At 35.6% G+C, this 27,359-nt stretch overlaps 1 pseudogene across 1 annotated transcript; it reads right to left on the bottom strand.

Moving 5' to 3' along the window:
- Positions 1 to 706: 706 nt before the first annotated feature.
- LOC144372686 (protein Spindly-like) lies at positions 707 to 22,781 on the bottom strand (annotated as a pseudogene). The gene is made up of 11 exons (XR_013432614.1): positions 22,647 to 22,781; positions 18,112 to 18,288; positions 16,189 to 16,383; positions 15,457 to 15,606; positions 15,265 to 15,363; positions 15,068 to 15,178; positions 13,631 to 13,771; positions 11,342 to 11,445; positions 10,630 to 10,816; positions 3,257 to 3,578; positions 707 to 1,092 (listed from the first exon to the last, which is right to left on the bottom strand). The product of XR_013432614.1 is annotated as a protein Spindly-like (transcript).
- Positions 22,782 to 27,359: the final 4,578 nt, after the last annotated feature.

The raw sequence follows: 27,359 nt of genomic DNA, 5'->3' as shown, positions 1-27,359 counted from the left end.
CCTAGATTTCTATTCAGACTTAATTTACTAAATGAAACATTTCTAATTCAGCACATTGGATTCAGAAATGCTTTTGAATATGAATGAATGTGAAAATATGTAGGTATATGTACATGGAAGAACCCTAATTCACCCACCTATAGAAAATATACATAAAATTGCTATGAACCAATCTATATTCATTTAGAAAGTTTAGCATTAAATCTTTTTTAATATATAGGTATATATTCACAAAATATAAAGTTATATATAAAATACATATATTTATATGTAAGATCATAGGTATCAAGGAATTGAGAATCCCTGAAGTTTCTTTTTTTGACCACACCTTTATTCTTTTTTGATAATATTCTGTTATCTACACAGAATAAGAAAACACAAAGAGGAGAAATTGTTGCAATTTTATTTCATATTTTAAAATTATTTGTCTCATATGCTTCAGTCATAAAGTGAACATAAATAAAGATACATATAGGTGCTTTAAACACTGACAAAATCTATAACAATATATATTTTCAAATCAAATTTCCTATTTTTACAATACAAGGAAAAACTAAGTTCATAAAAAGATTACATATGAAAATATAATAGTATATTAGCTCATTCTCTGAATATATGGCTCTGAAGGTAGGTTAAAATATTCACTTCACTTGAAAAAAATCCAGACACTACACTGCATGTAGATTTAAATTAAGTATAGTCTTCCTTCCGTTAACAGTTTATTCAGTGTGAATCACAGAAGATCCATGAAGGGTCATCACTTAAGAAACTCTCCTTAGGATCACAATCAAAATTGAAAGCCTGGTTGAGAAGCATGGAAATGCCGGCTCTTGATACAATGAGGAGACATGAGTATTTGGAACTCTGGTACCACTCTGGCTCTTAACTAAACTCCTCAGTAACCTCAGGGCAAGTAGTACCTCCCTCTGATCAGAGAGAAGTCCTTACTGCTGAGGACACTGGGTCTCCGGAGTGGATTTGGAGAACACATATACAATAGGGTGTGATTTCTTACAAGGTTCTTTTTCCAATTTGCTTGCAGGTTCTTTCCTTTCATTAACGTCTGTTTGAAGCATTGACTCAGCGGCTAACCTACAGGTATTAAAGCATCCACTTTGAATTCAAATGTAGTTAAGGAAAAAAATAGAGAAACAAACCCGTAATATATTGAGCCTCTAAGGAGGAATGGTGCTATTTTTTTAATAAGAAAAAAAATAGTCGACTCCAGTACCATTAAAATACTAAATGACTCTTGAAAGGAATTATTCTTATCAATAGACTTGATTTTTAAATGTCTAGTAAATATGTTAAGGTTGATAAAAAAGGCCTGTTAAGGCCTAGATTAAATAATTAAATCTGATGAGATATCTATCATGATAAGTACACATAACACAAAAATTGAAATGCTGGAGCAGTATTTTAAAGATAACATGACACACAAAAGGCCCATGCACAAGATGAAAACACCATGGGATCCTGGCTGCACAGATGTCTGTCTCAGACAATGAAAACACACTCAAACTGAGTTTCAACTAGGAGAATAGTTAAAGAAAAATATAAACAGTGGGGAGATAATAAAATAGGCCTGCGAACACTTTAAAGAAGCGCATCAATTAAATTTATAAAGCATGCAACAGTGAAGTTTCAAATAAAAGCCACTTGTTATAAAATCATCTTCAGATTGTGTATCTAAGTTAAGCATGCAAGACACAAGGTTGGAAATGTCTGCAGTGAGCAGATGGACTCACACACACACACACACAAAAATAAATAAATAAAAATAAAGTGTTTTGTGGTATTTTATTTGTTTTTGTTTAACTAGCAAGGCAAATAGTTTCCAATATGCAATTTGAGTCAAACAATTTAATTAGATACATTGAAGCAATATTTTTTTCAAGCACAAAAGGGCAGAAGAAGAAATGAAGGCAACATAGCTGGCAAGATATGCACTGATCGGTTCTGGAAATCCACCTCTGGAAGACCATACAGGCCACACACACACCCACACCGTGAGCCACGCAAACCCGCACTGGCCATATGCACACTCCCACAGTGAGCAACACACACACATGCACGGCCTGCAGAACTCGCCTCAGAACAGTTAGCACTATGGGTACTGTCAGGTAGCATCCATTTGTCATTTCCTCAAGAATATCAAGCTCTTATTTTATGTGACTTACAACATTATAAAAAAACTCAAGGAAGGAAATAATTAATTAGTTTTCCTTACAATAACAATAGCAGCTTGAGTTTTATCATTATTGAGTACATTTAGAAGCACTGAAAATTTAAAGAAAAATCAGATAAAACATACAAGGAAGTTCTTTTACATACGATGGACTGTTTTACTTTTTCGATCAAATGCACACAGAAAATGCCTGACTCTGTTCCCTTCTTTCTAAGAACAAAGTAGCCCTAGTAGCACCTTAAAAACCTCACTTCATTGGAGACAACCCAAGCTGGCTACTTTCACAGAAACAAGTTTGAATTTTACATGTCTAAAAGTATTTATTTTTAATATACCTGCCATTGCATTACACAACCTTCATCTTGATTTCCCCTCCATTTCCCTCACTCACTTCTGTTTATCCTACCCAGATCCTGCTGTGCATGTCCAGAACTCCAGCTGCAGCCAGTTACATCCTCTTCCCTCTGTTCACTTGCTCTTACCTTCTCACTTCTATTCCTTTTAAAGGACAAGGCCCTTCAACTGGTCCTTCAGATACACATATCTGACACTTTCTCTTTTAAGTCACAAATTCAATTATGCAGAAATTGGAGGCTTTGATGTTTTAGAAAAAATGGAAACAAATTACCTTGGATATTTTAAAATGTCAAAATAATTAAAAGTAATGTCTGAAGGACTGGTATAAACATCATCAAAAGCCATAGAAAACTTCACCTACATTTTCTTAACTAAACTGTCTTCAGATTACTGTAAAACCTTTGAGAAGGTAAGTTGATTGTTCCTTCATGGCTACTCCTTTACCAGGAGAAAAGTAATAGCACATTTATTCAAACCAACAAGAGAGATGTGTGGCTTTCTAATGACTCCCTTCTTCAGGAGTCCTTTCCCTTTGCAATCATTTTTGTCTTTCTCAAAGTTTTAGAGAAGTTGAAGGCAGGCAGATGAAACTGGGGGATTAGACTGCATGCAATATTGAGAAGACAGATAAAGAGACAAAGAGCATAGCTCATGCAGCGAGAAGGGAGAGAAAGGGAGGGCTGCTGGCTGACTTGAAAAGAGGACACTGACCTGAGAGAGCCGGGCATGTTCTCACTTCTTTCACTTAAGGCTTGAGCAAGCTTCACACATTTTTTCTCCTTCTTTGGCTGCTGCACATCCATGGGCAGATTTTTGTGAGGAGAGAGAGGGGCAGTGGGAGTGTTTGCAGATACTGACTTTTCTAACTGCAAGTCACCTTCTGAAGGGTTAGGACAGGACTGTGTCTCCTTGTGAGGTGGGAATCTAGAAGTTCCTTCCCCGGCAGCACCACTGGCACATTCGTCTTCAGCAGGGGTCACATCCAGAGGTAGCACCTCCCATCTCTTTTTGAGTATAGGAACTTCGATTTTCTCTGAGAATGAAAACCATTAGAAAAATCCAGTCAATAAACAAAAGACAGACCAAGGGAGAGCGGTTATACATAAAGTCTTTTCCTTTATTCTTTCAAAATCCACTCATCACCTCACTGAAATCTATTTGTTTTTCTTCCTTTTTCATAGACTGCATTAATAAAAGCTTTTATAGATTATTTTGAGCATAAATTTTTCCTTGGGAACTCAATACAGGAATTCTAGGAATGAATAAAATGTTCTCTTGTGGTATTTTGATAAAAAATTCTAAGGGGAGATGGTTCCTAAGGGTGACCTTGGTGCCATGGAGATAAAGATGCAGTGGCAAACAGTCAGGGAGTTTAGGGTCAAGTCTGACACTTGGCAGCTGGATGACCTTAGGAAAGTATTTAATCATCCTACATTTTAAGGTTTCTAAATCTGCAAAATGCGGATTAAAAATACTTACTTTGCTTTGTCTGTTACAAGGATTAAATGAAAAGAACAGGTCAAACTCTAAATATTGGATATCCCTTGCTGCTCCTCTGAAACCCAGATCATCTGGATTTACTAACCATCCTCCTGTCCCTTTGCTGTGTTCAGTTCAGCACACTACCCCTGAAATTCCTAATGGGTAATTTTTACTCACAGGAGCTTACTAAGATCAGGGAAGAGAAAAAGGACAAAAGAAAGAGAAGTCTTTTAAAACAATATAAAAAACTTCTCATTGTTTACATTTTCCCCACTATTGACCACAATGAACAGAGTTCAGCCTGTCAACAGGGCGGGGGCAGAAACCCTTGAGAGTCCTTAACCTAAAACATGTTGACAATACCTTTTGGGGAGGGGAGGGAGTTAGGAACATCACATTCATGGACTTCTTTACATTTTCCCTTTTATTTTAAAATTTATACATAGTAAAGTTCATTTTTTGTAGTATACAAGAGGCAGAGGGTGTACTGAGCTATTTTTTCTTGGTGATGTGACTTGCTCTAATAACTGTCCAAACATTTTTCCTTAAAGGCTAGAACTGTAAGAGAAGAGGTCGGGTAGAAATCTCCAGTGATAAATCCCCTACAGAACGACCAAGCTAAATAACTATATGCCACAAAAATACATTCACAAGAACTAAGAAAACTAGAAAAGGTAAGTTAGACTGTGAAGCCCACAAGGGGAAAGGTTCCCTGTTACTGCAACACTTTGTCCCCAAGCTTTCATGGTACCACCTGCAGAAAGCCCCCAGAACTCAGTGTATACACTGAAAAAAGTAAGCAAGAAAAATAGATATTTGACTTCCTCACCACCAGAGTCCCTCTGTGGGAGTCTCACTGCATGGGCTCACAGCAAGCACTGAGAATACTCCATGGGATGCTCCTGAGACCAGCTAGAAGGAAGGAGAAAGAAGTAGGGCTCGAACTAGCACACAGAACTTGGCACTGGCCCTCCATCCCTGCCAGAGGAGACATGCTAGCAGACAGAATGTTTAGAAATGTTTACTGCTGGAGGCGGGGTTCATAGATCCTCTGGACTCAAGAGCCTGACTGGCTCTCCCACATGCCTTGAGTGTACTCCATGAATCTCCCATGGGTCCATCCAGGTTGGAAACTGCATCAGCAGCAGAGTTGTCAAAAAACCTGCATCTAACCTGAGCTCAGGGTGCCCTCTAATGCTGAAATGGAATACCATAGGCAGTCTGCTAAAAATGTCTAAACAAGCCTACTGGAGTAGAATAGTCATAAACAAGTCCAGATTGGGAAAAAAAAAGGAAGAGATACCTAATTCATCAATGCAGAGACAAAGATATATGTTACAAGGATTAAGAAGAGCCAAGGAAAGATGTCCTTACCAAGTGGACAAAACATATTGCCAAAGATAAACCCAAAAGACATTCATATGCATGATTTGGCAGACAAAGAATTTAAAATATCTGGTTTAAAAAAAAAATCTCAAGAAACTTCAAGAAAACAGAGGACCAATTAAGAAAAATTTATAAGGAGACATTTAACAGATTGAAATAATTTTAAAAAATCAAATTCTGGAGCTGATAAATATGAAATAAAAAAGCCACTGGTGAGCATTAATAGCAGAACTGATCAAGAAGAGGAAAGAATTGGTGAGCTTGATAACAGGCTATTTGAAAACAGAGGAGAAAAAAGAATGAGAAGGAATGAAGAAAATTCATGAGATCTCTGGGACACCATTAAAACAGCAAATCTATGTCATTGGTGTCCAAGAGGATCTAGAGAATGACAAAAGGTTAGAATTAAGTTTATCCAAAAATATAACAGAAAACTTTCCAAATCTAAGATACAAACACCCAATTACAGGATAATCAAAGGTTGCCAATCAGATTCAACCCAAATAACTCTCAAAGGTCAAAGACAAAGAGGACTATGAAAGCAGCAAGAGGAAAGAAAGAAGAAAGTGACACAGAAGGGAATTCTAATATGACTGGTGGACTTCTCAGCAAAAACCCAAAGGACATAAGGGAATGAGATGATATCCAAACTGCTGAAGGAAAAACATCTGCCAACCAAGAATAATGTACCCACCAAAGCTTCTTCAGAAGTAAAGGGAAGACAGACCTTCCCAGACAAAACCTGAATGCACTCATGGCAACAGACTATCTTACAAGAAAGGCTGAAGGGAGTTCTTCAAATGCAAAGAGAAAAAAAAAAGATGAGAATGTCTAATATGAAAACATCTGAAGGTATAAAAACCCACAGGTAAAAGTGAGCATTCAGATACATCCAAAATAACACGGAACTAGGGAATGTAAACCATTTATATCCTTAGTAAGAAGCCTAAAGGACAAAACTAATACAAATACAGTAATCTGCTAAGGGATATGTAATATAAAAAGATGTAAATTTTAACATCAAAAACTCAAAATATGGGAGAGAAATGGAGTTGAAGAGTAGAAGGCTTTTTTTCTTTTTTGCTTTTGAAATTAAGTTGTTGCAGCTCAAAATAACCTGTTGTAATTATAAGATGTTCTGTGAAAGCCTCATGGTAATCACAGAGCAAAAACCTTAAATAGATACACTGAAAATAAGAACCATGGGATCAAAACATGCTGATAGGAAAAAAAAAATCACTTAACAAAGGAAGACAGGAAGATAAGAACAAAGATGTACAAAACAACCAGAAAACAAGTAATTACATGAGAGTACCCAAATCTGACTCTGCTGCCTACAAGACACTCACTTGTAAGGAATAGATAGAGAGTAAACAAATGGAAAAAGATATTCCATTCAAATGGAAACCAAAAGAGAGTAGGAGTGGTTATACGTAAATAAAATATGCTTCAAGTCAAAAACTAAGGAGACAAGGCCATTACAGAACAAAAAAAGAGTATACAACAATTGTAAATATGTCTAAATACATAAAGCAAGCATTATTAAATGTAGATCGATAGGCAGCAATTTTTTTGTGGTGATAAGGTACTTTAACAGCCCACTTCTAGCAATGGAAGAGCATCTAGCCAGAAAACCAGCAGAGAAACATCAGATTTAAACTGTACTCTAGACCAAATGGAGCTAACAGAAGTTACAGACCTTTCCATGCACCAGCTGCAGCACATTCCTCTCAACTGCACATGAAATGTTCTCAAGGGTATCATATCAGGCCACAAAAGAGAACATCAGAAACTGTACAAAGATGTAAAAATTAAACATACTTAGAAGTAACCAATAAGTCAATGAGGAAATTAAAAGATAAATTTAAATATTTCTTTTCACAAGTAAAAATGAAAATATACCAAATATGCCAGAACTTTATGCTTTCAGAGAAGCAATTCTAAGAAGGAAGTTTATAGCAATAAACTCCTACTTCAAAAAAAGAAGGAAGAGAACAGCTTAGTGGTGGAGTGCTTGCCTAGAACGTAAGATGCACTGGGTTCAATCCTCAGCCCTGCATATAAACAAAATAAAGGTTCAAAAACAATTTAAATTTTTTTTTTAAAAAAGAAGGAAGATCTCAATGTCTCATCTCAATAAACTAGAAAAAAATAAGAAAAAAAATAAGACCAAAATTAGTAGAAGGAAGAAATGGTAAGGATCAGAGCACAAATAACCAAAATAGAGGAAAAAAAGAAAATAAAAGATAAATGAATAATTGGTTTTTGAAAAGATAAACAAAATGAATAAATCTTTAGCCAGACCAAAAAAAAAAAAAAAACTCAAATAAATTTTAAAAAATCAGGGGTGAAAAAGGAAACCTTAACTGACCTCACAGAAACAAAGAACTTTAAGAACTAGTAAATACAAACTAATTGGAAAACCTGAAAAAAAAAATTCTGGAGAGCAGAAGGCAACAGCATATCAAAATAATTAAATACCACGATCAAATGGAATTCACCCTAGGATCAAAGAATGGCTTAAAACACAAATCAACAAGCTGATATATCACATTTCAGACAAAAGGGCAAACACCATAGGACCATTTCAATAGAAAAAAAATTGATAAAACTTAACATCCTTTTTTGATAAAAACTCTAAATAAATTAGGCATAGAAGGAACACATCTCAGTATATTAAAGGCCATAGATGATAAACCCACAGATATCATACTCAACAGGGTCAAAATCAAAGTGTTTCCTTTAGGATCTGGAACAAGACAAGGATGCCACCAGCATTCACTGTTATGACTCAACACAGAACTTGAAGTCCTAGCCAGAGAAATTAGATAAAAGGAAGAAATAATAGGCAGCCGAATTGTAAAGGAAACCATCCCTGTTTTCAGATAATACAATCTTTTACAGAAAATTCTGAATACTCTACTTAAAAACTATTAGAACTAATAAATACAGTAAGGATATAAGATACTAAAGCCAATATATAAAAGTCAGTAGTGTTTCCATTCAAAAATAGCAAATTATCTGAAAAAGAAATAAGGAAAGTAATCCCATTTATAAAAGCTATGGTTTTTTTAAAAAAGTGAAATAAAATATCTAGGAAAAAATTTAATCAAGGAGATGAATGAGCTCTACAGTGAAAACCATAAAACACTGGTGAAAATTGAAAAGACAGAAAAACATGGCAAGATATCTCATATTCATGAACTAGAAGAATTAATATTGTTAAAATATTCATTCTACCCAAAGCAATCTACAAATTCAATGCAATCCTCATCAAAATTCCATAATTTTCTTTACAGAATAAGAAAAAAATAATCCTAACCTGTCTTAAACAATAAAATTTCAAATAGTCAAAGAGCAGAAAGAACAAAACTGGAACAATCCTAGTACCTGACTTCAAAATATACTACAGTGCTAAACTGACCAAAATAGCATGGTACGGGCACAAAAACAGTGAAGAGAGCAATGGAGCTCAGAACACATACTGGGGAAAGGACAGTCCTTTAATAAATGGTGCTGAGAAAACTGGATCTCCACATGTAGAACCATGAATATTCATTATTTCTTCATTGAGAACATTCTCAACTTCTACAAAATCAACCTTTTTTAAATTTCACAGATGAATAGGATCGTGTAGTGTTTGTCTTTTTGTGCCAGACTTCTCTCTTATCATATACAAAAATCAACTAAAAACTACAAAATTACTTGAAGAAAACATAGGGAAATGCTACATGACCTCGGTCTGGGCAAATGTTTTTTTAGACAATCCCTCAAAAGCAAGAGAAACAAAAGCAAAAATAAGCAAACCGGATAATATCAAACTAAAAGTTTCTATAGCAAGGAAAACAATCAACAAAGTGAAGAAAAACTACAGAATAGAAGAAACTGCTTGCAAATTATACAGCTGACAAAGCATTACTATGTAGTATCTATAAGGAACTAAAAGAACTCAATAGCAAAAACCCTTCATATAATCTGATTTTAAATATGGGCAAAAGACCTGAACAGACATTTTTCTAAAGAATACAGAGGTTTACAAAAAAATTCTCAACACCACTAAATCACTAAACATCAGGAAAAATGCAAATTAAAACCACAATGAGAAACTACTTCACCCAAGTTAGAATAACTATTATCCAAAAGAAAAAAAAAGAAATTCTGGTGAGGATATGGAGAAAGGAGAACTCTCATATACTATGAGTGGGTCTATAAATTAGTAGTCATTATGGAAAATAGTATGGAAGTTTCTCAAAAATTAAAAATAGAATTAACATGTGACCCAGCAATCCCAATACTAGGTGTTTGTGTGTGTGTGTGTTTTTCCAGATATCTGAACTCCCATAAATGGAGATAGAAAATGTGATATGTATAAGTAATGGAATACTATGCATTCATAAAAAAGGTATGAAATCCTGTCATTTGTGACAACTTGAATGACCTAAGGATCTTGTGTTAAATGAAATAAGTCAGGCACAAAAAGGGAAACACTACACGTTCCTATTCATCTGTGGAATCCAAACCAGGTTGATTTTGTAGAAGTTGAGTGTTCTCAATGAAAAATGAATATTTAAGGTGATCACATGCTAATTACCTTCATTTAATCATTACACAATGTATATATAAATAGAAACATAATAAATGTCCAATTATTATATGTCAATAAAAAATATAGAATTCCCAATATTTAGTTGGAACATGGCCCCTGAGAATCAAGATTGAATTTTCTCAATCTTGCCTTGCTGTGACAGCAAGGCCACATAAATCAACTCTGCTCAATGGGATACTGGCAGACAAACACAAAAGGAGTCTGAATCCTGCAATGCCTCCTAGACTTTCATCGGCGGAAGAATAATCACAAGCACTTAAACCTAAACTGTGTTTAGATCTTCTATAAATAATCTGAATTAGCATAACTTCCAACATTAGCTGCTTATTTAACTTTTCGGTATGACAATATGCTACGATTTTAAGTGGATAAGCCTCAAGTGACAGTATGATGAAGCCTAGACATCCAAAAAAGCCACATATCACATTCATGCATACCTAGTTCCCTTTGAATTTTTCAGCTGTAAATTTCCCTTATTAACTACAGATTGATAACCACAAAATTGGTTTGTAATGAGATTTGCTAAAAGCTATAGTTTGAAAAAAATGTTGATACACTTTCTCAGTGCTACTTAGGACTTAAAAGACAAAAACATACGAAACTTGCATACCTTCAGGTTCATACTTCAGCTTTAATTCATCTAGCTTAGCTCTCAGTTTCATATTTTCACTTTCTGCAAGCTGAAGGCATCTTTCATTTGCAAAAGTTTTCGCTCGATATCCAGGGCCAGCTGGCTCTCAAACAATGCTTTCCTCCGCTGTATGGACAATTCACTTTTGCTGCTTTTATTTTCTTTGCTACAGTAACAGAAAAGAAGAACCAAGGAATGTTAATATATAATTTTGTGAATAACTTAGTGGGATGAATCTTTAATTTTATATTTGAACACTTGGTTAAAAATATATTTCTTTGGGATTTCTAGTAACAAAGAAACAACAAATAATTAAAGTTTAACAATAGCATCCCCCGCTGCCAAAATTCATACATTATTCCAAGGTGATTCATGCATAAATTCCCTTTAAGTTATGAGATACTTATTCTTGAGAAATTTGGATTATAAGAATATTTTCTACATGAAAGTCCTTTTTACTTACCCATCTAAAAAGCTAAACACAAATTATTTACTGAAAGTATTCTTCAGTAATTAGTAATTATTAAATCTTGCATAAAACTCATGTATTACACAAAGACATGTTATTGACTTTCTTTTCTATGGAAATTTCTTTTGGCAATTTGAACTTAAAAATTTGTTATTATTTGAATACCATCTATTAAAATAAATAAAAAGTCTTTATCTTCCATCTGCCAACCCAGACACCTACTTTAAGTTCTCAAGCTTTAGCTGAAGTAAATCTGTATAATAGGTGTTATCTTCCAGAGCACCAGAGTTGCCTGAAGGTTTTAAATCCATACTTTCATATAAATTCTAAAGAAAGCAAAAATTCTTATTACTTACATAACAAATTAGGTTACTGTATGCTTATTAACAGTGGCAGCAGCCACATGTTAATCTCTCATCCTTTGACAAATACTCTTCAAAGATCCACCCACTTACCTGAGTGCAGTAGGTACAAGAACCACTAGTCCTTCCTAAGGTAAGAAAAGTGGCTCAAGGTACTACCAGCAAGTAAATCAAGAGCTAGATTCTGAATCCAGATCTAACTCGCACTCATATCTCTGAGTCCCAACTATACCTGTCTTAGGATTTCACTCTCCTGGCTTTTAGAATGAGAGAAGCAAATGCTTTTGGGGTTGAATTCTGGTATGACAAAGCTATACAATGGAAAAATATGAAAAAAGAGAGGAGATTCTTGAGGTTATTTTTGGTATCCACGCTTTAAATATTCTGATTCACTCTTTGAATATTTTCTTTACTGGAAAAAAAAGCAGATGTTTAAAAACTTGCAAAGAATTTCAGAGATTGCACTTTTTAAAATCCTCCTAATTTAAGGTCACAATTTTCAAAGTATAGCACAAAGCCCCAGAGATAGACTACCTATACCTGCCAAGTGACACACTGCAAATTTAGCTAAAATTATAATACTTTTAATAGTTTTTAGAAGAAACAGAGATAAAGTCATATAAACAAATTTTTCTTCAAAAATGTCAAAATAAAGAAAGAGAAACTGTTCCAGATTAAGGAAGACTGAAGAGACTTCATGGTAAAACATGCAACCTTGGATTAGGCCCTAGAATTGAAAACAAGAGATTTTTTTTTTCTTTTAAAATTTGCTTAGGGTATGTTTTCATCAGCTTTTTTTTTTTTTTTTTTTTTTGTCTCGGTGACCTAAAGATCTAACAAGAACAATGTAAGGAGAAGTTTACTTGGGGTTCATGGTTTCAGGTCTCAATCCACTCTATTGCTCTGGGCCCAAGGTGAGGTAGAATATCATAGTGAAAGGGTGTGGGGGAGGAAAGTAGCTTAGAAAATGGTAATCAGGAAGCAGAGAGAGAGAGCTCTCTGCTCACCAGGGACAAAATTCCAGTCACTCCTCCAGTAACTTAACTCCTCTAGTCACACTCTACCTGCCTAAAGTTACTACTCAGTTAATCCATTTAAGTGGATCAATCCACAGATCAGGTTAAAGCTCTCATAATCCAAACATTTCTCCTCTAAAAATTCTTGCACTAACACAATAGCTTTTGAAGGACATCTCATATCTAAACCATAACAGGGTATCAATGATAACTGGCAAAATGTAAAAAGTAGCTTGGTTACTAGCATGGTTCAATGCATATCAATGTTAATTTGTAATTTTGACCATTTGCTTATATCTCCAATAACATCATGGTGCTTAGGGGTAAAAGGACGTCTAGTTTGGAACTCAGTCTCAAAATTTAAGAAAAAACATATAAAAACAGAAAAAGTTATAAATCAAGCGTACAAATAAGAAATAGGGAGCTCTGAGTCAAAGGCATGTAGAAGTACTTTCACTTTCCTAGAAGTGAAAAATAAAATAAATTTATTAGAATTTATTAAAGACATCCATAAATTCCAGTGGATATACAATGTTGAATTGACAAAGCTCTAAAATTAATGGAACAGATAGCACTAAAAAATAATTACTGATGACATTCAGGCAAGAAATCTCACTGACATAACACTGAGCAGAAGACAGAAACAAGGGTATATATATTACATGATTCAATTTATATGAAGTTCAACAGAATGTTCACATAATGTTGACACAAAGTTAGGAGGTGGGAGCACTTCATTTCAATGGGGCTTTTCTGGAGTGCTAGGAATATTTTATGTAATCTGATAGTAATTGTAAGAATATACATATACAGATATAAATGTGTGTGTGTGTGTGCGTATATAAACATATATATGTTAAAACTCACTGAGTTGTACACTAAAGATATAGGTACTTACAAACAATAACCAGATAATAACAACAAAAATAGAATAGATTGGTTTGTCTTTGCTTTAGTAAAAGAAGCATGGTCAATAATACTGAAAAGCAGAGACAAGAAAAAAATAATTTAAATATTGGGTCAATATGTACTGAAACTGAAAGTCAATTATACGATGAGAAACCTATTTAAACTGAAAATTTAAAATATTCAAATAAAAATCCAGCCACATCTTTTCAAGATATTATACATACCTTAAATTTCTCCAGATTTCTAATTTCACCTAAAAGATGTTTTATTTCACCGCTCTTCTGCTCTAACATGGAAAACAACCATTCCTGCTGCTCAAATTCAGTTTGAGATCCTTTCATTTGTAGCAATGTAGCAATCTGTAACTAGAATCCCCCCACCACAACAAAATTGAGATATTCTGATAAGCATATATCTGGAACAATTTGTATTTTGTACTAATACTATTTAGAACTTGTTTTGAAAACTAATTAGTTATTTCTAGTCTAATATTTGGAAAATATACATCAATTAGTTTTGTTGTAGACATAACTTTGGAGTACTTCTACTTTTTAATGATATCTGAAGTCTTTAATATAGTTTTACCTAGTTTGTGATACAAAATTGAACAGCATGACTGTGGTCCAGAGGGTGTCATTTAACTGGTAAGTAAGCCTGGATAAATGTGGCCTGCTATTCACCACCTATACTAACTCCTGTTAAAGCGATTTCTCAAAATTCTCCATTAGCTTTACTTAAGTAGGGGAAATTGTTAAGCAGCTCAGTCACAAACATGATATTCACAATGATAAGAATGGGAAGTACCATATGAGTATTTTTCTACACTTTAACCCCAAGACAGTTCTGAGAGGCAAGTTCTATCACCTCTACTTTGTAAATGAGGTATGCCTTTTAGATGCTCTCAGAATATATGTCCAAGGTAACACAACTAGCAAATGACAATTATGCTTCAATCCAGTCCATCTAATTCCAAGTTCAATCAGTGACCTTTCTCAGTTCTCTGGTAATACTGACATCTTGAAAAAAAAAAATCTAAACTTTCTTCCAAACACCACCTTAGGAACATCAGGCAGAACAGACCATACATTGGAATTCCAAGGACTGCTATAATCTTGGAATCTTTCTAATTGCCATAAGGTTTTCTGTTACTTCTTATTTGTGTGCAGCAACAACCAACAAAACCCTTAAAATTAAAGGGGTTAATTATATGCTTTGAGGAGCTGCAAGAAAAGAGAACCCTAAATAGTTCAAATTTCCATCTAAAATAAGCCTTCATGAGAAGTGAGAAATGGCAAAAGCTAGTCTCATTTGATGCGGGAACCCAGAAAGACTCAGAATAAGTAAGAAACAAACACTTTTAAATTCCTTTTCCCTATTCTATAAAGATTTAAACCTCCCTGGCAAGGTTAGTGAATGATCATTAAAATAAACAATTAGTAGTTGTTAAACACATTAATGTTTTTCCAAGATTAACTTTTTGAAAACATAAAAGTATCTTATGATCTACCTGGAATTTCTAATTTTTTAAAAAATCATTCAGTTCTAGAAAAAAATATAAAAGTATACCCCTTGAAGGAAAAGATGGATTTTGTGATATATTTATCTATATAATGCTAATATGAAGTAGTTTTAACAAACATTTAAGAGCGGTAATTCCACACCTTCATTCTTTGCATCTGTTCTCTATTAAATGCATTTTGCTTCTTTAGTGACTGATACTTGACTTTCATACCGATAAGCTGGCGTTCCATTGCCGTCCTTCGATCTTCTACCTGGAAAACATTGATATGTTTAATTGTTCTTGTACTAAATGAAATAATAGTTTACCCAATTCAATTATTAGAATACTTGTAAGTACCTCTGCAAACAAAGAGTTGCCCTTACTATTGGGATCCAAGGCTTGCTGGAGGGCCTGGCCCAATTGCACCTGCAGATCTTGATTTGCTACATGAGCTTTCTAAATTCAAAAGAAAATAATTTAGCTAGCAGAGATTAAATTAGCATGAAAACAATTTAAAAACTGGAAACAATACTACTGTAATCATAATACCTCTAAGGCATTATAGTATAAAACTGCTTCTTTCTCCCACTCTTCTTTTTCTTCTTTAAGTCGGTCTACCTGGCACATTAAGTTAGTACTAAGACGTTCTAGTTGTTCCTGTCTGTACTGTAGTTCATTCACTTCTTCCTTGAGAGCATTCTATTCAACAGAAATTGAAAGACAAAATTCTCTTGAAAATGCTTTAATTTAGCAGTTGCTCAGCTAACTTATCTGTAGTGGTTCACATTCAAATTAAAACTACAAAAACCTGTCAAAGTTGTCAGATACCTATTAAAATTTTAAAAATTACTTAATTTTTCAACAGGGAACCAAACAAAAGGCTCTAGAGACTGCTCTTTCTGACTGTGAATTCAGGGCTTTAATTTTTAATGACTCATAGTCTGAAATGAAAAATCTATGTTCACACAAATTTCAACTTCCACTGTACTAACATTTTATATTATGACACAAACTAGGATCAGAAAATGTCTATGTCCTTTCAGAGCTTTCATTAATCTAAAGGTACTGTCTGCCTTATTTAATCAGGTCACCTAATACTATTTTTTTAAATAAAGTAATTCACCTAAACTACATAAAACATTTTTTGGATAGTTAGATAAAAGTAGGTCAAAAAAACATTTCTTCCTCCACACTAGCTCATTAGAATTATTATAAAAACACATAAAATGTATGCAAAAGAAAAATTTAAAAATCTAAGAAAACACATGCCATAAAAATTACCTTCACACTTTCCATTTCAGTCAGCTCGACCTGAAGAGCCAGCATCTCTGAAGACATGCTTTCGTTGACTCGCTCAGACATCATCCGTATTTCCTCCGATTTATGAGACAGGAGTTCCTTCTGGTGGTCTACTTTGTGCTTTAGCTGCTTTTCACTAAGCCTAGCTTCATCTAACTCTCCTTTCAGTTTTTCTATCTAAAGTAAAAAAAAATCACAATTTTATAAATCAAAAGGTATTTTCTTTCTGTAAAATATCACCGAATTATCTAAACTTGTACAAGAAACTAGTAGAGCTTCCAAGGACACTCCAAAAGTGACCCACCTTGTTTTATAAACAGTCCATTCTAGCCATCCAAGTGGTTTGGATGCATTAAAGCTACCAGAAGCACTGTGTAGCTGTGTAAACGATGCTGTGACCAGCCATGTAGAAGCAGACGCCTGATTGGAAGGCTACCACAACAGTCTAGGGGAGAGGGGATGGTGGGGACTAGAGCCACAGTAGCCTACATCAAGATTCTGTTGGCCAAATCCCCACAACAGGCCGATAAATTCAACATGAGAAGAGAAAGGTACTGGGGGGAAAAAAAAGCCAAACTTTTGGCAAAAGTGATTTAAGAACATCAGTAAGACTGAAAATTTTGTATTGATATACTCTTTGCTCTACTACCTAAGCCATCTCTGCAGTTGGTCCTTACTTCAGGCCCTGAAAAAATATCCCCTATACTGCTACATTTGTTTATGTAATGAAAGCTACATGAAAAAAAAACCCACCAGGAGAAATGAAAATGCATCATTACCAGTCGTTACTGTCTAAAACCAGATTAGTTCCAGACAAGCTAGACTATTTGTCAGTAATGTGCAGGATGACTATGTATTTCACAAAAGCATTATTTGTTTGTTTTACTGTCTATTAGGAAAAAATAAACCAACTCAAATATGTGATTTCATTACTAAAAATAGAAAAACACTTAGAGCTAAATCAATAAAGAATTAAGGCAGCAGTATAGCTTGTACACAGACATGGAAAAAATCTTAGAAGATGTTACATAAAAAAATCTAAAAATTGAAAGAGACTTCTGAGAAGACAATAAAAATTCAAGCGAGTTTTGAAAGAAAGGATTTGTAAAAGTCTGGATTCCACACGAAGAGGAGCCATGGTGAAGTTCTGGATTCTTAAGTAGCAATCTGAAGGCTGGATGGGTGGGGATGCTAGAAAGGAATGGGCATTCATGAACAGCTGTTGTCTATTTTGTGTTTATGTATGAAGTGGAGCTAGTATGTAATGTGTCATCAGATTATGTAGACACTCAGTGACACAGAATTTGGTGTGAGGAAAACTTGCTTGAATTCACAACTGACAATTTCTAGCTCTCACCTTGTCCAATTTGCTTGATCTACCTAAACATTGGTTTTCTCATCAGTAATATGGAATTAACAATAGGATTTCCCTTAAAAATATATTTTGAGAACTGGATCATGTTTTTCCTCAAAAAATAAATTATAAGGTATCAATACTAATATATAGTAATTTATAAGGAACTACTGATTTGTTCTACAGAATTACAAAGCACACCACTAGCTGCAGTAAAGGCTAAGGGACAACTCTTTCTGAAAGGAGACTGCTTGACTATGACCAAGGATGCCTCAGTAGTTACTAAATAAATGGATCATAAAAAAATTGCTGTTATCAAAATTGGAAAATTATATGTAATTAGAAGGCTATATTGATACAATTCTCACTTTTATAAGTCATTTTATAAGTTTTTGTTTCTCAGTGTTTCTACTCTCAACATTAAAATGACAGAAAACTGATCTATGCTATTTTCATAGTGATACTTGAGAAAAATCTTTATCACCTTACATTAACAGATGGTTGCATCAACATGGGGTATTTTTGCTCTGAAAACATACATATATTCAAACCTTGTTTTTTAGTTCATTCACTTCCTGTCCATGGCTTCTGCTTAGCTGCTCTTCTAATTGTTCTAGCTGCATTTTTTGTTGTTGCTTAATAGCTTCACATTCACAGCTCAAACTTTCTAACATGCGACTCTTGAGCTCAACTTCTCTCTGAAGAGTATATTTTTCTTGTTCATAATTCTGAAAATAGATTCAATTACAATTCAATTACATAAAAAAATCACTTAAAACTATTACATATAATCAGTTCTAACCTTCAACTGGCTTATTTCTGTTTCATACACTTGCTGCTTTCTGAGGTACAACCACATGTTAAATCTGGAATAACTTTGTAGCTCATCAGTTTTAGTGAATCCCTAAGGTATATTCTGAAAGTACAGTAATGTCAAAAACACTCAGGCTGAAGTTAGTACAGGCATCAACTCTAGAAAAGATGCAAGGTAACCATTTTCCAATCTGGGGCTCTGATGCCCTAGTAACCCGCAATGCAAAACGTAACTGGGGAGGCATTCTCTGGATTCCAAAATCTGAATAAAACTTTGTATGATGAGTACCATCAGGCTATGTTAAAATGTCCCTGATTTTGGCTACATTATCAACTGTCACAGCAGCATGTCTTATCTCATGCTGACCCAAAACTAGGCATTTGTTTGACGATTAGGAAAATAAGCTACTTATTATTTTGTACAGTTTGATAGCACAACCTTCAAATCTGGAGTCCATCTGAGAGAGAACACGAAAAAGTAAAGGGACTTTTGGTAACAAAAGACCAGAAACAAAGTCTTAGGCATTCAACCTTCCATCTATTCCACACATACTTACTAAGAACCCAGCAAATATGCCAGGTAACAGAGAAACTCAGATAAATATAAAAAATGATGCCTGACTTCAAGGAGGATCAATGTCTAAAGGAACAATAAACACACAATTCAGCAATTACATTAAGTCACAGTAACTGGTAAAAGCTAGCTCAGAATACACTTCCTGAAAAAAGTAATGTCTATATTGGTTTTTAAAGTATTAGGACACATGCTTACATACTACGTTCTGATGCAGAGAACATCATAAAGTGAACAACTGTTTAACTAGTCAGATCATTCAGGTGTCTGAGCTCCACACACGATCAGATATCATTTGCATTTTATATGCAGGGGATGTTCCAAGACCCTGGGTGGATAGCTGAAACCACAAGTTGAACCAAACTCCATATATACATATGTATACACATATCTTGATGAGTTTTAATTTTAAATTAGGCAAGTTAGAGATTGGTAACATAACTAATAACAATTATAATAATATGCTGTAATAAAAGTATGTGAATATGATCTCTCTCAAAATATCTCATTGTACTATGCTTAGGTGAGGAGAGGAAGTGAGGTGGAGCAGGTGGGATAAAGTAGGATGGCACTAGATTTCCTCACACTATTCAGAATGGCATGCAATTTAAAATTTATTATTTACTTATGGCACTTTCTATGTAATATTTTTAGACTACAGTTGTCCAGAGGTAATCCACACTAAGAAAAGTGAAACTAGAAATAAGGAGGGGGCCTACTGTATGGTAAAGTTCATGATAGAGATATGGTAATTGCTTCACTACCCCATAGAAGGCATTGACAGAGAAGTATTAGTTCAAACTCCTTCATGAAGCTTTAAAGAATAAGATAAAATGAAACTAGAAAAAAGACCTAAAACAAGTAACATTATTTCTCCAAAAGCACTTCCACTTTTGATAAGTTATTTCTCCAAATAATTATATATAACATGGTTTTATTTTCTACTATTAGATTTTTAATTCTTTGCTTTGCTTTATAATTAGGTATTGAGCTCGTGGTCAAGAACAGTACCATATGGAAAAACAAGAGCTGTCATTAGTAACATATAATTTATATGCTATATAAATTATATGTTACTAATGACATATAGTCAAACTATATGTCATTAGTAACATATAAAAAAAAAGTCATTCTGGGCACTTCAGATCATTATGGCGCAAAACTGGCAAAGTTACTCATTCATTAAACTTACATTCCAAGAGGGGAAAATAATAAGTAACAGCATAATAATTAAATACATTAGAAAATAGAATTGGAAGGAAAAACGCTGCTGCTAAGTCAAATTGGCCACTGGATTTTGAATTTATGGAGGTCACTGGTGACCCCAAGAGAATTTTGGTGGGAAGATGGGGTAAAAGCCCACTTGAAATGAGTATGATAGAGAATGGTAGGAGATGAAAAAGTGACAGAAAATACAGTTTTGCTTCAAAAAGCAAATAGGATAGTAGCTGGAATGGAAGTAGAGACAAATTTACTTACTATTTTAAAGATACAAAACAATATGTGTGTATACCCTAGGATAAATTCATGACAGAAGATGACATAGGAGATACTGGAGAATTGCCAGAGTGATGTCCTTGACTAGAGGATGAGGTCTAATGTACTGAGAATGTAGCATGGATATCTTCTCTAAAATGAAAACAAAGCATACAATATAGATACTGATTAACTAGGGAGATATAGTAGGGAGTATATTGAAGTAAACCTAGTTGGTTTTTTGTTCATTTATGTTTTGGTAGCAGGGTATTGGGGATTGAACCCAGGGCCTGCCTGGCCCATGCTAGGCAAGTGCTATACCACTGAGCTACATCCCCAACCCTAGTGTGACCTTTTAAATGCCTCACTTATCACTGAATTAGAAAACAAAGTTCTTAACTGAGAATCAGTAGGTAGGAGATATAGGGTTTTATAATAGGGTAAAATAGATACCATAAACTAACCAGTGCAGACTACTTTAAAATGCAAGACCTTTTCAAAACCTATATACAGTGAAGCTAGCCAGCTAACTGTTGCTTTATTAACAATAACTTATATTTGTTGGGGATTTACCACCTGCTAAAAGAAGTGCTTCAAATACATCATCTCATTTAATGCTCTTCATGAGCCCATGTTAAGCCATTATTATTATCTCCATCTATCAAAATAAAAATGAGGTTAACCTCAAGGCCTCCCATTAAGGAATACACAAGGAAGCCAAAACATTAGTTCTCATTCATTCAAAAAATTTGCTGGAATTTTATTACATGTCAGACAATGCGCTTAGTGTTGAGGATAAAATAATGATCCAAACACTAGAAAATATTTTGTCTTCTTGAATTTTATAGTACATTTGTAGAAAGGCATCAAATCAAATAACTAAACTATAATGTTACAAGTGTGATAAGTGCAAAAGGGAGAGCTGTAACTAAGGTGGTATCTAAGCCTATAACAAGAGGGAACAGTTCCCTGATTACGTGACTTTTCAGCTGAGCTCTAATGAGTGAAAAAAGAATTAATCTATCAACCTGCAAAGAGTTAACCTATCCTTTAGCCATGGACGAACTAAAACTAATATGTGCCATAAATTTTGCTTGGTACTCTATGTACATTTTCTTAGCAATGTTCTCAAAGATCTCATAGGGTAGAAGAACTTACATTTTAAACATGCAATCTTAATGTGGCACAGAAAGGTTAAGTAACTTGCTCAGGGTTATCAGTCACTCAGGAGCTAAATGAGATGGGAACCAGAGTCTATTTCCAAAGCCTGGTGCTCACATTTCTGTCTGGCCTCTCAAAACAGCATACAAGCCATGTGCAGTGGCTCACGCCTATAATCCCAGTGACTTGGGAGGCTGAGTCAGGAGGATCCCAAGTTCAAAGCCAGCCTTAGCAACGGCGAGTCCCTAAGCAATTCAGTGAGATCCTATCTCTAAATAAAATACAAAACAGGGCTGAGGATGTGGCTCAGTGGTTGAGGGCCCCAGAGTTCTATCTCCGGTACACCGCTCCACCCGCCCCCCCCCAAAAAAAAACAGCATACAAAAAACATTGGAACACAGGAAGCTCTAGAAGTCAAAGCTGCCTGGGCCCTTCCACCTCCATCCCTTACTGGTGGCACGAATTCGGACAAGTAACTTAACGCCTTGTTTCATCATCTTCAATACAAGGAGGGTAATGACCATTTTACAGGCTTATTGAGAACATTAAACATGATAATGGATGGAATACAAATAGGGCAGGGAGACACGCATGATTTAAAAGTTTCGAGCAACGTTTTAAAAAAGTAAACAAAGGACAAAATTCATCTTGACGTTTTACTTGACCCAATGCATCCAAAATATCATTTCAACTCGTAATCATAATAATTGCCAGAGATACAGCTCTTGTGGGATACTACCTTTAAAATCCAGTGTACAATTTACATTTAATTCGGGTTGCCACAGTGGCTAGGGGGCCATCGTACTGGACAACGCACCTCCAGGGGCCATCAGTCTGAGGCTCCCAGCAGCCGCCTGGCCTTCCATATTTAGCCAGAGTTCCCCAGAGAAGCGAGAACGTCCAACCGAAGACTGGGGCCCGACTGGAAGCCAGCTTATAAGAATTTAGGGTTCCGGGATCGAAGCGTTCCGGCCAAAGCCTCCGCCAAGACCCAGGCCCCAGGCTTCCTCATGCCCTGCTCCCCGCCGCCTACCGCTCCTCTCCACTCTCACTAGTCTTTACCTCTGTCGTCCTCACTCCTTCCCCCAGCTGCTGGCAAGAGCTGAGAGGTCTGGGCGTCCAGATCCGTGATGCTAACCTCAGCCTGCCAGAGAGTTGCCCTCCCATTCATTTACCTAGTAGTCCTGTAAGCGCCAGGGCTTTTTGAACACAGTTCCCGCGAGAACTCTCACTTCTCAGGAAACCTTCCTCTAACAGCGCGAGAAAAGCCAACGCCAGGGAGCGTTCGGCAGAAGCGCCCCGCCCCCCCCCCCCCCCCCCCCCCCCCGCAACGACTGCGCAGGTGCGAGTGGCGAGCCCTGGGCTGGCGCAGGCGCAGACCTGGCCTCTTGGCATGTCAGTTTTACCTCAGGTGGTTTTCCAGGCTTTCGTCTAGGTGTCTGCTTAAAATTGCTATGTTTGTGGGGCTTGTGGTTTTATGACAGGGCCTTCTGGAGGGACAGTGTCGGTTGGCAGGGATGGGTGGGACTGACCTTGGGGGCCGTTGTCAGCGTTGTCCACCCACCAACGGACTGCGCGCGTGCCCTCGGAGGACCTTCCCGCAGAATCTCTTGTGGACTTTTCATAGTGGAGGGCCTTCGTCCCAATACTTTTTGGAGACTTTCTTATTTTTATTCTGATAACTCATGACATGCCCTATCAGAGCCCAAGTGAGAAATACTTAAGACGCTTAAATCAGAGTCATTCGAGCAGAGAGAAACCAAAGCACATTATACCTCAGATATAGGGTCCGAGAAATATATAATGCGGGAATCCCATTATATACACAGATGGACACAGATGCCTGCATTGAGTCAGAGCCCCAGAACACAAACGGGCTCCAGTAATTCTTCAGAGAAGCAAAATTAATAGGCGATGCCTCTCTGTATCTCCCAATATATAAAACATTATATTATATATTACAGTAGAAAGAGAGATTTATAAGATTCATTTAAGAAATTTGTAAGACATGTAAATATAGACAGCTATAGAGATAGATATAGATGAGATATATAAAGAAATTTATTTTGAGGAATTGGTTCATGCAACTGTGGGGGCTGGCAAGTCTGAAATATGCAGGGGAGCTCAGCAAGTTGGAAACTCAGGAGTGGATGTTAGAGTCTTGAGTGTGAAATTTGTAGGGCAAGCTGGCAGGCTGGAAGCTCAGGTACTATTTCTGTCATATCACAGAATTCCTTTTCTAAGAGGCCTCAGTTTGGGCTCTTGAGGCCTTCAATTGATTGAATGAGGCCCACCCTCTCCAAAACGGTTAATCTTGACTAAGCTTCCAGTGATGTTATGTATTTATTCCATCTCCAACTACCTTCATAGCTACATCTAGACTAATGGTGCATAAAACAACTAGGCACGGTATCTTAACAAAGTTGACACATGAAATTTAATCGTTTCAACTACCTGGACCCCTCTCTCTTTCCTCCTTTTGGTCTCCTGCTAGAGCCTCCTATTATTCAACAGGAATATCACCCATCAGTCAAGGGTTAAGAAAATCCCCCGATATAATCCAGAAAGGCTAGGATTTTTAGGACATACAGACTCATCCCTTCCTCTCTGCTACCACTGATTCTATCCACCCATACACAGGGAGGAAATTTTTTTTGAAAATAGTGTTTGTTATTGATAGCACTTTACATTATTTTTTTCTCGTAGTTTTATATTCCAAATTTTTAAATTTTGTTTCGTTTTGTTTTCATCAGGCCCTGTTAAAGCTCTATGGTTGTTACAAATACATAGCTTAAATGGGTGAGATTAGATAATTTACTAGAGTTAAAAAGCCAGAGAGTGGTAGATGGTAAGATTTGTTCCCAGGTCTTCAAGCATTCATTTCCTTGGTGTGTCATCTCCTTCCTATCAAAGAATCATGCACATGATTCTAGGGTATCAACAGAATGAATTGGACTTAGTGCCCCTGAGCACATTTGGAATCAGCACATTAGGAATCAGCAGGAATGGGAAATTGCCTCAGAATCCAAAGCTTTAATTCTCTATTTCAACAATGTCTCTTATTAATGAGTAATAAAACATGAAGTAGGTGTTGACACCTGGATTTCATTTGTACAACCTATTATGTTTCTTCACAATAAAGTGGTATATCAGTATGTGTTCACTGATAGCAAATGAGGATTTTTTTTGAAGAAGGTGTTCTCTTGATTAGTATGATTATCTGCCACTCTTATCTTAGCTATTTCAGACTTAGCTTGCTTTATTTTTTTTTCCAGATCATTCCTAAGTCTGGTGCTAAACAGTGGTATATATATATATATATATATATATATATATATATATATATATATATATATATATTTTTTTTTTTTTTTTAACAGAAAGTAACTCTTCACATCCAAACTCTGTTACTTGTCTGAATACAGATGCCTACTGTTTCAAGGCTTTATATTTCTCTGCTCGCTTTGTTTTATTTTGAAAGATATGCTATGTTGACTTTATTTCTGTTTGAAAATCCATTAGCTTATCAACTTCATTTTATGGTAATGGAGAATGGCATTTGATACTATCTAATTTCTTACTTTCTTCATACAGTGAGCACAGGATGAGCTAAGTGTTTTGCATAGCGATTTCTAGAGTATAAATCAGTTTTATCTCAAACACCTTTAGATCAGGGGTCACCACAGTTATTCTATAAAGAAGGTAAGAGTAAACATTTTAGGTTTTGAAGGCTTTGTGATCTCTTTCACAATGATTATACTCTGTCACTGTAGCAGTCACGGAGCAATAGAAAACAGAGAGGAAAATGTTCATGGCTTCTTCAAAAAAAAAAAACTTTATTTAGAAACACTAATTTGAATTTCATATAATTATCCCTTTTAAAAAATTTTAAAAATCATATAAAAAGTAGAAACTATTGCTCTTTCATAATTGCTCTTTCTATTAATTTTGGGTGGACTTGACCCCTCACTGTTTTGCTGACTCATGCTTTTGAAAAATCCCAAAGCACTCCTCTAACAGAGATGCATAGCACATCTATTTCTGAATGCAAACATTAGAGAGGTATAACTATTGTGCAGTTTTCTACGGGGTATTTTCTGAGCTTCCTCAGTCTTCCCAGATGACTGAGAGCACTAAGTATCTCGCTCTCCTTTACATATTCCTTGTGGTTTCATTGTGGATCTGGGTATGTAACTTAGAAGACTGATGAGAGCTTGTGAGCAGAGCTTTTCATCTGCTGTGTGGAATACCCTGAAGTTGGCTTCCACCTCCTACTTACTCTTGAAGAGTTTGGAATCTGGAGACTTCTTGGTCACAACCTTTATTTCTTAAGGAATACAAAAGTTCAACATGAACAGCTATAAGGAAGTTATAAACTTTTTTTTCGAGGATTTCCAAATAGAAAACCCTAAAGCAGTGGTTCTCAACTTTAGCAACATGATAATATCACCCAGAGAGACTTTAAAATTCCTAACATTGAAACTGCAAGCCAAGATGATTAAATCGAAATCTTTGAAGGTAGGTTTCAAACATCAGTAATTTTTAAGACACCAAAGGACAATTGTATATATAAGCTTAGTTGAGAATTCTTTTCTAAAACAAGGGTGCTGTGTTTGAAAGGACAGAATTGTAGCTACCAACACACACAGTGTAGGAGGTATAACAGGTTGCATACATGTGTGAATACACACACACACACACACACACACACACACACACAAAGAAAAACTCAAAGACCCAAGGATTTTCATGTTTTATAATGCAGAACAATTTCTCTTGATTTTCCAGTCTTTTATTTAAAAATTAACATCTTTAGAAATTATTTACATGGCCACTATCATCTCCCCCAGAAATAGTTCCCAAATACACATTTCTGAATCCAGAGAATAAGAAAACATATTATGTTATGTTTATTATCTATCAACTAATGCAAGCAAAGGAAAACCTGGCTTTTGATTTCTTCATGACTCCGTATTAGAACATTTTGAAAGTGAAAATGTGTTAGTAAAATTGATATTTATTGACATAAATTGAAAAGTCATCTAATGTCATGGTTTGGAGGTCACAAAATGGATTGTATTAGTTTGGTTTTTGTTGCCATAGAAAAATACCAAGGCTAGGTAAATTATATAGGAAAAATGTTTAGTTATCTTATAATTTTAGATGCTGGAAGTCTTAGTCTGGGAGGCCCCATCTGTCCAGCCATTAGTGAAGGCCTCTAATTATAACACCACATCTCAGATGGCATCAGGTGGGAACCCATGTACGTGGGGATGAGTTACATGGACTTAAGAAGGCAGGACAGAAAGCAGGAGAGTGAGGAGGGATCAGGCCTACTGTTTTATTACTATTTACTCTAGTGGAACTAATTAATTATTGTGTAACTTGCATTAACCCATTCACGAAGGTAGCAACCCCTTGACCAAAGTACCTTCCAATAGACCTCACCTCTCAAAGGTTCCATATCCTCGAAACTACACTGGGGAAGAATCAAGATTCTTAGCACATGAGCCACTGAGGAATAGATTCTATGCAATTAATTGCACTAGAGAGTAGGGTGGTCAGATCTCCGCTTGAGAAGGAACATTATTCACTCATGAGAAGGATGGATTTAAGGTGGGTAAAGTCAAGGACAAAGCAGAAGTCAGGAGGAAATTATAATTTGTGCACTATGGAGAAGATGAGGAGTACATTAGGAAGCTCCAGGAGAAATGAAGTACCAAATCAAATTTCAGTGAGACTTGATGAGCAGCTAAATATGAAAAAAATAGATAT

The sequence above is a fragment of the Ictidomys tridecemlineatus genome, unplaced genomic scaffold, assembly GCF_052094955.1.
Source record: "Ictidomys tridecemlineatus isolate mIctTri1 unplaced genomic scaffold, mIctTri1.hap1 Scaffold_145, whole genome shotgun sequence".
Taxonomy (NCBI): domain Eukaryota; kingdom Metazoa; phylum Chordata; class Mammalia; order Rodentia; family Sciuridae; genus Ictidomys; species Ictidomys tridecemlineatus.
The sequence above is the reverse complement of the archived record's forward strand: the minus strand, read 5'-3'. Positions and strand labels throughout refer to the sequence as shown.